Source organism: Clytia hemisphaerica, unplaced genomic scaffold, assembly GCF_902728285.1.
Source record: "Clytia hemisphaerica strain Z4C2 unplaced genomic scaffold, Clytia hemisphaerica genome assembly, whole genome shotgun sequence".
In the NCBI taxonomy this organism is placed as follows: Eukaryota; Metazoa; Cnidaria; class Hydrozoa; order Leptothecata; family Clytiidae; genus Clytia; species Clytia hemisphaerica.
Window position 1 is genome coordinate 19813 of NW_027103678.1, and position 14781 is coordinate 34593.

A 14781-nucleotide genomic window follows, 5' to 3' on the forward strand; every position below is an offset into this window, starting at 1 on the left:
GATATTTTTTTGTCTTTTACCTTTCCTGTTAATTTGGACAGTTGAATTTGTCTAATCATTTGCATAAAAAGGGGACTCCTCTAATTAGTTTTGCTTGTATCAGGTGATTTTCTAAAAGGGTGAATAAAGTAATGTTAAATATGTTTTACATATCATCTTGATGATCTGATTGTTTTTTTTTTAGAAAAACAGAAAAAAACCATTTTGAGCTTAGGGCTTTCCAACGATACCAATTTGTTAGACTTGCTGTCAAATTGTGATTGGAAAGTTTATGAAAATCTTTCATGCTACACTACCCTTATATGCTTTGATAGTTAAATGTTACGAACGTCTAGAATATCAATTTTGTTATTTTCTTTCTTTGGTCAAGACCCCAGTAAAATGGCTGTAGCTTTCTGTATTTGAGGTTGTTTTTCTTTGTCCGTTTTCCATTCCACTACTGTGCATATATCTCAAAACTATTATATAAAAGATGTCCACCCTAATACAGCTCATTCATGGTTGATGAATTTTCATTTATTGCTTGAATAATATAGAAATAGAAATTTTTATTTTACTGGTTATTTTTTTATAGAAAGTTTCGATGTGTATGTGGTCAACAGAGGATTTTTATGAATTGAATTGAAAAATAGGGTCATAGGGTCCCATTGAAAGTGTTCATAGAGGTGTTTAAAGAATATACGTCAGCTTAGCACTAGGTGGCCTTCATTTTTTACTCAACTCCCTTTTCTCTTATTTCAAGCTTATAAACAGTTTCAAAAATAACTATTATTTCAAGTTGAAGGTGGGCATTATTTGAGGAATTAACTAATAGTCGTGAAGCGATTCATTCTTTAGAAGTTTGATATTTAACTTGAATTCCCAAGTTACATGGCAACAGATTTCTCTCTCATAGAAGTGTTGGTTGATGTTAATCTTGATAAACTTGCAATCAAATCTTAACCGATAAAACCTATATCAAAGAGCACTATGTCATCTTCGCTTTTAACGGAAGAATCCGGATCGGCAACATTGGAAAAAGTATCACTTGCAAGTGCTGCAATGAGCAAACTTTTACGGTTGATGAAAAAGCAATATACGATGTATGTAAATCAAAAGGAAGGCGTGGTATTGTGACGTCATTATGTGTCGACCAATCAATTTCATACGTTCGATTATTACAAACTAACGATCAATGGATTGTTTTTAAATACGTTCAAACAATTGCTGGCATTCCTAAAGCCTCAACTCGAAAAACTCTGTCGTGAAGCTACTACTTATCACTGTTGAGCTCAATTTTGAAGTCGAATTGTAGTAAAGTCTGTTTTTTGTCGTTTTTCTTACTTTATTTATAGAGTCAACCAGCAATAAACTTTGTTTGGTATCTTTTGATTGAATGAATATTTTTGAAAACATTTTTCACAGTGATAATGATCTAAGATTGAAGAATCACTCCTGTGAAAATGGTAATTATACCACATTTCTACAAAGTTGATTTTTTTCCTCTTCATTTTTCATTTTCTTTTTTTCTCAAATTTTTTACTTGATAATATTCCACTCACAATTATCTTTAAAAAAAAGCACAGAACCGCTATCTAAAGTCTGTCCAGATATAATTGGCAGTGGAAACAAGAATGCCTGTAACTTTTAATAGCCAAATACAATTCCGAAAATTTTTTAGCTTGTTTTAGAGAATCAACAGCGCTATACTTGAATGTATTTATGGTTGAAAAATTCGCGATTTTTAGCGGTTAAATTTGCGATTGCAAAAATTGAGCTTTTTTTCTACTTATGCTATACCTTCCATTTTTACACCAGTGGAAGTTCAACCTTAGGTTAAGAAGTTTATTAAATTTCAAGGCAAATAGAAAAGTCCTTCGGAAGATATGGGACCCGAAATACCCCTTGGTAGCACTTTTCTGTGAAATATCAAATCTCCAACTTATTACTAAAAACGGGGGTAGTGATAATATTGATAAAACAGTTTTTCGATCATAACACATTTTACGATTTCTTTAATGACCTAATAGCCAAACTGTGTTTAGTGATTTGGGAATTAGCAAAGTTCTTTAATGACTTAAAAATAACAAAGGCAATATAAGTTCATGCTTATCTTTTCAATAAAAACAATTATACTGTTATTTCACTTCGTTTCGAAATAATCAATGATACCAATAATACCAATGCACCAACACTTAACATTTTCCAAATTTTAATTGCACTGTTCAAAAATAAAAACATAACCCCCGTTTTTAGTAATATGTTGGAGATTTGATATTTCACAGAAAAGTGCAACCAAGGGATATTTCGGGTCCCATATCTTCCGAAGGGCCTTTCTGTTTGCTTTGAAATTTGACAACCTTCTTTACCTAAAGCTGATTTACCACTGGTGTAAAAATTAAAGTTATAGCATGAGTAGAAAAAAAGCACAATTTTTACAATCGCAAATTTAACCGCTAAAAATGGCGAATTTTTCAACCAAAAATACATTCAAATATAGCGCTTTTGATTCTCTAAAACAAGCAAAAAAAAATTCCTAAATTATATTTGACTATCAAAAGTTACAGGCATTCTTGTTTCCACTGCCAATTATATCTGGACAGACTTTAATTCGAATTCTATCAAAAGTTATAGCCTTTTTTTGTCTCCGCTGCAAATTATTTTGAGACAGACTTTAATAATACTACACTTTTTTTTATAAGAACCAGTAAAATTTTGCTGAGGCTTGGCTGTCCTTATTTATTTGGCACTTCTCGAGCCCCAAATTGTTCTTAAGTTATTTGTACTAGAAATCTCATGGTTATGAGGGAAATTCGGGATAAGTTCCCCTAGGTCAATTTTGAAATTTTTTGAAATTTCACGAGTTCAACGAGGGAAATTTAAAATATTTCGAAATTTGACCGAGGGTAATTTATCCAGAATTTTGCGAAAACAATTCGAAAAAATTGCGAAAAGGATTCCTGGTTAATCTCATGGTTGGATTGAATTTCTAACAATTCAATTTAACACTGGAAATCAATCTGAAACTTTAAAAAGAGGTCTCAAAAAAGTCATAGAAACGCAAAAATCGAGTTTTAATTGGATAGTATTCATGACGTTTGCTAGGCCTGTAGATTTAGAACGCTATAATAGTATTCCATTTACTTAAGCCTTCGAAGTTAGTAAGAAATTTGAAAAAGGTGATGAATTTCCAAAGGATGGAAATTTCACTTTTGCGGGAAATTACAAAATAGGAGGGAAATTACAAAATCTAGTAGGGAAATTACAAGTTCGCGGGAAATCACAAACTAACGTAAACAAAAACGTCAATCGATTTTCAATCAACCATGAGAATTTTTTGCTACTTTGACCCCGAAATTGCTTGAAATGTGTAACTTAAGCATTGTTTTTAAATTGTTCTTATTTTTTGGCGATTTTGAGCCGCATTGTTCTTACAAAATTGTTCTTATAAAAAAAGTGTACAACTGACAAACATGTTTTATGCTCAACCATGGCACAACTATGGAAAGGAACGAAGTTCAAAAACGCTTATCGGAGCATTCGTCACAAATCTTCAATGAAGCAAATCCCATTTACGAAAAGGCTTTGAATGACGCCGGCTATGAAACCAACTTAACCTACACACCAACAGTGAACAGACCACAAACACGCCAAAGAAAACGCAGCGTCATTTGGTTTAACCCTCCCTTCAGCAAATCGGTCGAAACGAATATTGCACAAAAGTTCCTGAAGCTGATCGACAAACACTTTCCTCGTCATCATAAATACCACAAGCTGTTCAATCGAAATACAGTCTATATAGCTGCACGACCAACATGAAAGCCATCATCGATGGACATAACAAAGCAGTACTCAAAAAGCAAGACATCGTACAACCAACCAAAACATGCAACTGCATCGTCAAAAATCAATGCCCCATGAACGGTAACTGCTTAGCTAAAAACACTGTTTACGAAGCCACACTGACAACAGACGACGAGAATTTACCACCAAAAACTTACATAGGTCTCGCAGAAACAACCTTCAAAAGGCGACTGATTTTATGCTGACTGAGTTAACTGTTCTTCTCTACCAGGGCTGACAAAATACAGAAGAGAATACAGATCGTTATTGAAGGACTTTTAAGAACAGAAACTTAATTTCCAGCTAACAGTTTAAATGTCTATGCGAACAGATTCTGAACAGATCGACAATTTCCAGATGTTTTGTAGAACAGATGGAGAATTTTCAGCTGCCACTACTCCAGGCAACCACATTCAGAGAAAGGAAAAGAACAGATCTCAAAGACTTTTTGACTTTTTTGAAATTCCCTCAGAACAGATAGGAAATTCTTAGACACCTCATTTTTTGGATATCAGACTATTTTTTCATAAAAACAGATCATATTTTTCCAGCTGGTCCCAATCTTCAGTAGAACGTAGATCATATTTTTCCAGCTGGTCCCAATTTTCAGTAAAACAGATCATATTTTTCCAGCTGGTCGCAATCTTCAATAAAACAGATCATATTTTTCCAGCTTGTCCCAATCTTCAGTAGAACAGATCATATTTTTCCAACTGGTCCCAATCTTTAGTAGAACAGATCACATTTTTCCAGCAGACTGTTTTCTTTAGTTCGCTAAAGAACAGACCGCCATATTTTACAGCTGGAACGTGCCTTCAGAACAGATATTTTGTAGTCCCTCTTCGGTGGATGCTTTTGAAGATTAAGTGAAGTGAACCTTGTCATGATGGTGTGCGTCTGTACTATGTTCGGTATCATTCTAAATTTCTAAATTTCTCCGACGTTTTTCTTCGATATAGGGTTTGCGATAAAAAAAGGCGCGCGGCTGAAAATTTAAATAGACTCTGTTGTGGAGCAACCTTCGATTCATTCATGCTTTTTTATAAAGTAATATGGTAGCCTAAGCTATGGATCACGTGCGACTTTTTCTTTTTCCTCCTTTCTTTTCTTTCACAAGCTATCAAACGCCTGACTCTGATGACTGACTGATCTGAGATGTTAGGAGATGCTTCTCAAAGCTGAGGTTGTATTTTCCCACTTTTTCCTATTTTTGTCTTGCACAGAACTATTAGTACTACCTGACTTTTCAAGAAACTAGGCATGGCAGGGGTGGGAGTTGTTGGCAGCATGAGAAATCCTTGGAAATCAAACTGTTTTTAAACATGACTGGGAAGGGCACTCATATGGTCCGACCCATCACGACATGTGCTACCTTAAAAGTAGGTTTTTCGGGGCCTTAAAATACACTGTAAGGGTGTACTTTTGATAGAGTGCACTGCAAGGGTTTTCTTTCAGCTTGATAAACTGTAAGGGTGTGTTTTGGGACACATATAAGCTGAGTTCACATCACTTCCTATGTTAAAAATCCGATCCTTTAGAGTCGGAGAGTCTGAAGATCTGTCTGATTCTTTAGCGATGTTATTCGAAGAAATTTTTAGATTCAGAGAGGGTAGCCCGCGTTTTGATCATTGAGTGTTTTAAGAATTCTATCCACAATTTTGTAAAGATTTTTTGCGTCAGAAAGCGCTATGCAACTGCTTTTTTCTCTATTTCTATTTTTTCTTGAAAGTTTGAAACAAAATAAAACGTGCAGCAGCCAAAATCAACCAACCAAAATTTGTCATTCAATTCCCGAGGTAGCGCTTCGATTTTTAAGGCCTTGTTTATACGCTAAAGAAAAAACAATTCCGCACATGTAAATGGGTCAGTGTTTGAGGTCTGGCAAAATTTTGTGAAATAGCCTATCCGGTGTTGCACAGATCTAGATGGGTTACGTCTCCCCTGTAGATCTTTTTTCTTGGGAAGTTGATCTTCAAATTAGTTTCCAAGGTTGGCTTGGCTCAAATGTTTTCATCTTTGACTCAAATTTTAGGCAATTTCTCATGTCTTTGAGAATGTTAATTTCATTAAAAAGCGCTGGGTTATTTTTTCATTAATATCCCTTTAGAAGTTTTGTGGCGCATTTTTTTGCTTGAGAGTCAGATAAACGATATAGCGTTTTCGCAGCATTAATCTTTGATACGTATTTCGGCGGGACGCTAGTGTGACTATCTGATCTTATTACAGCTCACGCACTCGATGATACTTGCCACCTGAACAAACCTTAGCCTGGTTAACCAAGCCAGTTTTTACAAGGCCAAGATACGGCTAAAGGTAATATAGCGCTAACGGTGCTTTAATATTTTTTATGATGTGAGAACTTTTAAGTTTGCCTTGAAAAACTAGCTCGGGCAAAGCGCACGTTCAAAAAATGAGCATTGGGCCTCTTCTAATTGGCCATAAAAGACCATGTGATAAGAAACTAAATTTTTCGTTTATTTTGAAAACGCTTTTCACTTCTCAAGGAAAGCCTTTTTGAACATATTCTATTGTTTACTTTTTGCATAAAAAGAAAGATATGTTTTTCTCTCTCACTCTTTTAATTTGAAAAATCTTTATTTAACTGCATGAAAGAGAAGTTGAGTAGATAGGGAGGAGGTTGTTTATTTAACAAATTCCTTATTTTTATATTTTTGCTTTTTTTATGCGAGTGAGTTGTGGGAAACCTTTTGTTGAAGAATATGTGTTGAACAAATTATGCAAATTTATGTGCCTTTACAAAAACGTGCCCGGGAAAATTTGAGATTTCGTTTTTGTCAGTTGATAAGAAACCAAGTTTACTTGTACTAAGCCAGATATTCAGTCATATTATTTCAGTCAGATATTCTTATCATCATATTTTACCAAGTGACTGAATCAATCTGGCTTAGATTTCTAGGCTAAACAAACCTATGCTAAGAGCGCATTTTTCTGATGGATTCAGCATGCACCAACCACCTATGTTCAGGGTGCATTTTTCCGATGATTTTATGTCCGACTCACATTTTGGGGCTGGAAATGACACAAACACAAGTTATATGTGACCCAGGCCTTGCTGAATTGCAAGTCTGAAAGTAAAAATCTGGTCTCACACCCATTTTTTATTTGTTCTGCACATTGGGCTCTTCCAGAAAATGTCTGTTCATGAGGGGTGGAGGATATAAGTGTGCGTGTTGGGGTAGTGAAAAGTCTACAAAATTTGCCTTGTCTAGGGGGGGGGGTAAACTTTCTCTGTTTGGGGGTAATTTTGCTCTGTTTGAAGGTAATGTCCAGGGGGTCAATAGACTAGAGTCTACTGCTGACTGAACTTTGCTTTCTGATGATTTTGATGATTTTGATGACGCTGAGTCCAGTGAAGTAGACTAGAGGATTTCGCCATCTTGAATTTTTTACAAAAATTTTATTTTTTATTTTTTATTTAACAAAACAATAAAATATATTCTGAAACCTCATCAAATTTTATGAAACTATAATAAAAACATGAAAATACCTGAAAAATTTGAAAAAGGTTGGTTCTTTGGTCATGGTTTTATGTTTGCTTTTCTCTAAAAAAGGACTGGATCTAGTGGCATATATTTGCTACCACCTTAAGCAAAGCCAAAATATGAAGCCTGCCAAATTACGCCGGGCCACGTATCAGTGCCATCCAGTCTATCAAAAAGCTATGAGTGGCCCCCGGGCTAGGGGGTCAAGTGACACTTGTCCAGGGGCTAAGACTTGCTGTCGGGAGGGGATTAGATCTGCTGACCGTGGGGGTCAAAAGTCATGGTGTCCGGGGGTAAATTTCCAAAAAATGTTATATTCTCCATCCCCCCATATTCAATTTTTTTTTTGAAAAGCCCATCGACGGGACATCTCAGGCTCATTTTCAGGTGGCTTCAGCAGAAAAAGATATGAAATCTAACTACACTGTAAGGGTCAGAAACGTTCGGTAAAATGCACTGTAAGGATTCATTCTCACTGCTCAAGGGCTGACCTGTCTAATTTTGAAAGCCTTTTTTTATGGCACATGTTGTCCTTTAGAAATTAAGTGCCCTCCCTTGGGCATGACTCTCATGCTCAATGCATGAGAGTTGGCACCTCTGCAATTTAGGGTGTGTACTTTTTGAATGGTTTTGAATGGAAAAAATCTCAAAACTTAATAAAGGGGGGGGCTTCTTAAAGGGCTTCTTCGTAAAAGCGAAAGATACAAAGATATTTTTAGATTTGGCATGCAGGAATAGCGTCAGGACTAACCTATCCAAGCTCAAAATTTTAGAAAAAACAAAATTTATCTCAACAAAAAAAGTTCTAAAATTATAGAGCTTGGTCTCCCTAGAGAATGAAAGTGCAAACCCATGTTTCCAAAACTTTCCTAGCCAACCCAGGGCAGCAAAACAGAACTTAATAAAAGCAGCCTTACAAATCTAAAACCATTTAAAACATCCAAAGATTACACCAGAGTCCATGAACAAGTTTGCATGCATTATCATTATCAACCATCAGACCATGTTTTCTTGGAAAATGAACTTGCCTCTGTTTTCTTCTTTTTCATGTTTTCATGTAACAGAAAGAGCTCTATTTTCACTAGCAAGTGGAGGACTATCCTATTTTTGCTTCAGAATTGCTCTGCGCCGTGTAGATTGGTCCTTACGGCTTTAGCGAAGTGAGCGCAAGCAAGCGGACTGCATTCTGATATGGAGAATGCAAATCGCACTAGGGAGACCAGGCTGTAAACCAGAACATAAAATATCAAAAACTAGACTGTGAAATAGTTTACAGGACCTGCATGTCAGGACCTGCAGGCAACCTAGCAGGGTTGGGTATGGGTGTGGTTTGGGTGTGGTTATGTATTAGATTAACTAGGAATTGGGTTATAATCAGTTAGGGTCAGGGTTGGAGCCCTAAACAAACACTCTTTTGTGACTTTCTCTTAATGTAGTCTGGTCGGTAGTTTGTAAAATATAAATAGTCATCAGAAAAACTCTCCTGATATGAATCTGCAATGTAGTGGTTAGAGCGTTGGGCTTCTGCTCATCGGAACTTTGCATTTGAAGGTTTCGAATCCCATCGGTGGCGATTTTTCAGAAAATCATTCAAACAAAGTTTGAAAAGTTGAAAAACATAGAAAATAACTCACAAAGTTCACAAAAAACTACGAACTAGAGACTGAAAAGTACGAAGTGTGTCCAGATGTGTCTTTTGCAATTGTGAAGAATCCACAATCGTTTGAAAATTTCCCTAAACTTAAAACCTGCTTTAGACCTGGGTTAGACTTTATATCTTAATTTTGAAATGAAATTGCTTCTGAAATCTATCATATAACATTGAAAATATCAACCAAAATATGTATACAAGAAATCATACATAAAAAATCATTGTGTCTTATGTCTAGTAAATAAAAAATAGATTTTGGGGAGAAAAAACCAAATGTCCTGGCTGGAATGAAAACCAAAAATTAATAAGCGGGAAGGGGGTTGGAATAAGAATGTCAAGGTTAGAAAATTTTGGAAAAGGTACCCAAGCAGACCCAAGTGTAAAATTATATTATACACAGACTTAGTCTCCTCTCTTCATTTCTTATCTGACTGAGTTTTTCTGTTTGACAATTTAAAATTTTTGTTCCTCCTTCCTCCTTTTTTAGATCTTATTAACAAACTCAGCTTGGTACTTTCTCTATAAAATGTTACAAGTTGAATCATTGAAAAATATCATTGTCACTAAAATAATAAAAGATATAAAAGCTGCTAATGCATTGACTTATTTTGTCGGTGCTTCAAAATATGTTGGAAAGTATACTCGAAGAATCTGTGACAAATCAGCTAAAAGGATTTCAATTAAAAAGCATTCAAATAGTTTAGTTTTTAAACAGATGCAATGGAAACACTTGAAAGCTTTGTTTACCAACCCATACTTAAATTCATCTGAAGATGATAAATACAAAGCAGCAATGAAATGGCTCAACTATGATCAATCTAGAGAACAATATTTTGATGAGCTCATGTACCTTTTCTGTTGGCATCAACTCCAATCTTATAATATCAGATTCAAAGTTGATGAAAGATATCAAGAGAGGGGCATCAAAAGAAAATATGACGAAGCTTGCGGTGGAAATCTTCAATGTCCTAAAAATGGTGCGATACAACCAACCACTAACGAGGAACTGTCTAATTTGTTTGGAGACCGTTGTATACAACTAAAAGACAATGCTCATTTGATGAATACTTTTACACATACATATGGTGTTTTTAAACGGAAGATCCCAAAGGAAATGTTGAAGTTAAAGATATCTATCAAAGGTAACGGTAGTGAATCATCATGGAAAGCAACACAAGATCGAGTAACCAATTTTGAGAACCATATAAATCATGGTGACCACCACTTGGAAGTCTTTTACCAAAATGAGTATAATGCTGAACATGTGATAATTGTGACTGGCAATTACACAATCAGAGATAATTGTGCTGATTTCACATGTCTCCCAAAAGTCAGATTGATTATTGATCCAGATCGTTGGGCAAGATATGCTGATGATCCTTTACCGAATCCAAAATATTTACATAGATTTCAACCAGAAAAAGATTTGAAGAGAATGTACAGATATCCGTACATGTGTGTAATTGGTGCAAGTGAAGTCGACATGGACGATGCTGTCCGATTTGTATGTTCGCTTAACACTACAGAAGATGTGTGTTGTCGCAAATTGAGCAGTGGCACTAGGTACATTGACATTTGGTCAGCCTCATTGGAGAGTGCTAGGCGCAAGCATTTTGGATACGATGATTAAATGAAAGGTTTCGTTTGTTAGTAACAAAACAGAAATTCCATGATGGTTTTAAACAAAGAAAAGGGTAGAAAGTTTGAATTTAAAGGGAAACATGATTTTGTTCATATTTGGTTTACTTATTGTCTTTTGTTACATTTTCATTATTATTAATTTTAAAAAGTATATAATAGCTTTTATGTCTTCATTTTATAAGTGTTAGTTTGAAATTGAGAAGTTGATCCAGCTCTTCCAAAAAATCATTCAAACTTTTTTTTTATAGATTTTTCGTTTCTTTTATTATGCATAAGGTTTTTAGAGATAGTCATTTATTTGTTGACATGTTTGTTCGTATTTAATTTATTTTATCTTTTGTTATGTTTTTATTATCATACGTTTTTAAAAGTATATATAACTATTATAGCTTCATTTATCAGTGCTGAAATCTCACACTGTTTTTTTGTCCTATAAGTGTAAACCTTAATTGAGGCACTCGAATTGAGTTGTATCTTAGTCTTTTGAACGCCTTTAACCTAAAAACTGAGCCCAAGATTTTGGGCTAAACTCAGTCTAACCTGTTAGGAGTGTTTAAAAAAACAAACTAATCAAGGATGTTTCATCCTGTTGCTAAATTTTGTCAAGATTTACTATTTCAGGTGATTATGGCTTTGTTATGTAACATATTTATTTTTGTTTATATTTCTTATCAGTTATCATGATTTATCTTAGACGATGCTATCGTCCGTTTTTAAAGTAAATGCGAGAAAGAGTTAGGGCGTCAGGGCGGTTTACGGGAAAAAAGTGGCGGTAGAGTTTTGGAACATAACGGACGATACCAATTTGGCGCACCTCAATATAAAAATCCTTGCCTGACTGACCTCTGAGAGAGGTCAGCGGGTTTTCGAGATTTTCCGTTTGCGTTTTTTGTTCGAACTGAGTGCAAACAGTGCAAACAGCTAAACGTTTGAGAAAGATGGCTGATGAAATTTCACTCAGATTGTTTTTATGAGATTTATTTTCATGGTGGAGAAGAATTATTTCTACTTTTATTAGTCTTTTTTATGCATGAATTTTTGTGTACAGTATATTAGTCTTTAGTGTGTCAGTAGGGATTAGATTCCTCAAGATTTGCTTTTGGAAAAATCTTTTTGAATAATGAACAACAATAACCTGACTGACTTTCTCCTCAAAATTCTATTTTTATAATCAGGTATGTTTTCCATTCTTTCCATTCCTTGAAATTTTCAGCTTGTGCTTTTATGTGGTTTATGAGCATAAGCAAGTCATATTTTCACATATTCTCACTCTTATTCTCAACTACTTTCCCTCAAACTACTTTTTGATTTTTGACTGAAAATACTTTCCTTCATGTACCATTTTTTCATGTTTGTTCTAATCTATTTTATTTCCCCAAGTTTCTAGGAATAGAACCTTTTAGAACTGGTGTTTTACAAATTCTAATTCTTCTTATTTATTGGGTGTTCAGATTGCCACTTCACTGGACATAAAAATGGGCTTTTTTGAGATTTTTCTCGAAAAGTAAAAAGAGGGTGTTCTTAGGTTAGATAGGGGCAATTAATTGAATCAGAACGTAGTTTATATTCAGTTATATCCAGATGTACGAGTACATGAAAAACAAAATGTTTAAAAAAGTCACCATAAATTTTTGGCAAATTCACGATGTGAAAGGTTGGAATTTTTCATGAATTGCACCTTTTCACTGCAAATTCATGATATGTGCCATTCCAAGGCCTTCTGATATTACATCACGTACCCAATAGGTGATTCGTTGTAAGTGACGTAAAATAAGTCAATACGTCACTTTCAACCAATCAGCTGTCGCTGTGGAAGACAATGGTGCATATCAAGAGTTCATCAAAAATGTTTTTGTGAAATCACCAAAAAAGTTTTGGTAATAAGTTTCCCTACTGCTTAAATACCTTTTTATAAAATTATTTAATGTTATTTTATGTAATTTGTGAAATTTGTAAAATTGAAACAGTAGAACGTGGTTGGAAAATTGTTCTATACGTTATGTATATGAAGAATAAAACCATTTAAAACAATCAAAAATGGTACTGCCAAATGCAAGCTGTGAATACTCATGTCGCTACATGTACTGTACTGTACATTGAACCTATTTATTTAATTTTTGAGAAATTTTTCTATATAAGTGACTAATTTCTTGTTTTCTACTTGTTGTGGTTAGGGTAAAATGTAAAAATTGTACTTTAACATTCTCAAGCAATTGTTATTCCTTTACCAATTCTACTACAGGTCAAGACATTCAGCGACAAATTTTTTTAGCATAATCTTGGGTTGCGGGAATTAAAATATTTTATATAATTTTTTGACCTATATTTTTTTATAAATAACTTCAGATTGAATGAATATCTGAAAAAAAATTTGGTGAATTGTGTGGCAAAGGAATATCTATATCATGTAAATTTTAGCCAATTTTAGCTATTTTTTAACAAGAAATTTGGCTGTTTGAAAAAGAAACTGTCTGACTGTTGTCGCCCTTTGCTGAAAAAGCAAGATTTTGATTCGGGTATCTTTTGGGCATTTTTTCTTTGCTAATTTCTTCCAGTCTGTACAGAGAGTTTACACACCAGATCTGAAGTCAATCCGAAGAGTGCTCTAGGATTTATGGCAATTTTAATGCTACATAAGTTAAAGTAAAATTTGGTTTCACAATAGCAGACAGTACTGGACAGTATAATGTTCATATAAAGAAGTTAGCAAAACAGAACTAAAACTTCTTATTTTTTTCAAATTTGTATAGGAAATCGGGAAAAAAACAAATTTATAATTTAGAGATAACTTCAGGGATTTTAATAAGGGTGAGAATTTGTTCTGGCATTTTTTGGTTTAATTTCTCGAAACCCTGAAAAAGCTCAGTTTTTACTCCAATCAGCGGATTAAGTAAAAGCAATTAAAAGGCCATTTGTAGAATATGTAGTATGATAAGTCTGAAAAAATAAAATATTTTATCTTTTTTTAAATAATCAGTTTTTCCAGCTAGGATTTGGTTAAGATTTTCAAGTAGCATTGTATGGTAACAATAACAGCATCTTGCTGTACCATGAACGTCTACAACTTCTACCTAATAAGGCCAGAATATAATTATATTTAAATATAGAATACATATGGTGGAAAATATTGTAAACAAATTGTCTTCACACAGAATAAAACTCTTCTCTAGCTGCCAAAAGCACATAGTCTACCTTCAAATTGATACCATCTTCCAGACAAACAAAAATTAAAAACTTCAAAATGATTTCCTGTGGCTATATTATAATCTACAATATAAAAAATATAAAAGTTAAAAATTAGTAAAATGGGGAGGTAAAAAGCTGTTTTTATTAGAAGGGAAGTGTGTAAAATGATACTAAATGTACAGCAAGTGTGGTGTCTTTGAGTTATAAAATTAGTTAAAAAGAAAAATGAAGGTTGGAAGTAAAAAATATTAGCAACAAACCTGTTAGTCTTTGTGGTGATTATTTCTGAAGTCAAAGTATGTTAAACATATGAAGCATGGCTCTTAAAATTTAAATACTTGTTGCAAATAAATTGCAAACAAACTAACATCTAAATTCTAAGCATCTAAATTTGAGCTACAAAATAAACCCATAAAGAAAAAAAATTCATGCAAGAAATTCCTTCAGCAAGCTGTGTAGAAAAACAAGAGTTGATACTGTACGTTTTCGAATGTTTTGAAAAAGGTCGAACCGAATCGTCAATAATACGCAAAAGCAAATCCACGGCTTTTTTCAGTTTTTTTTCTTTTGCGCCAAATTGGTATCGTCTACACTGTAAACATCTCCGCCACAGCTTACTCCACCCGAATTTATCACGCCTCTCCTAGAAACTACTCCCTTTTTTAGTGATCTTGTGTAGACGATAGGATCGTCTAGATTTATCTTGACTATCAAAACATAAAAAAATGAAAAGATATTAAGCAGATTTCTTCTATATTTTCATTTATTTCACTAATAATCTGAGATCTCATAATAATAATAGAAAACAGAAAAACACTTAATCCTCTAGTAAGCTCAGATTTTAACAATAACTAATCGGAGGAGGCCGGAGTTACTCCTACTTCGACTCTCTCAAATTTGGCTTCTCTCCATTTTTGATATGATGGCCAAACAAGAATCAGAATTCAGTGAAGATTCAGGATTTTGATAATTTTCGTA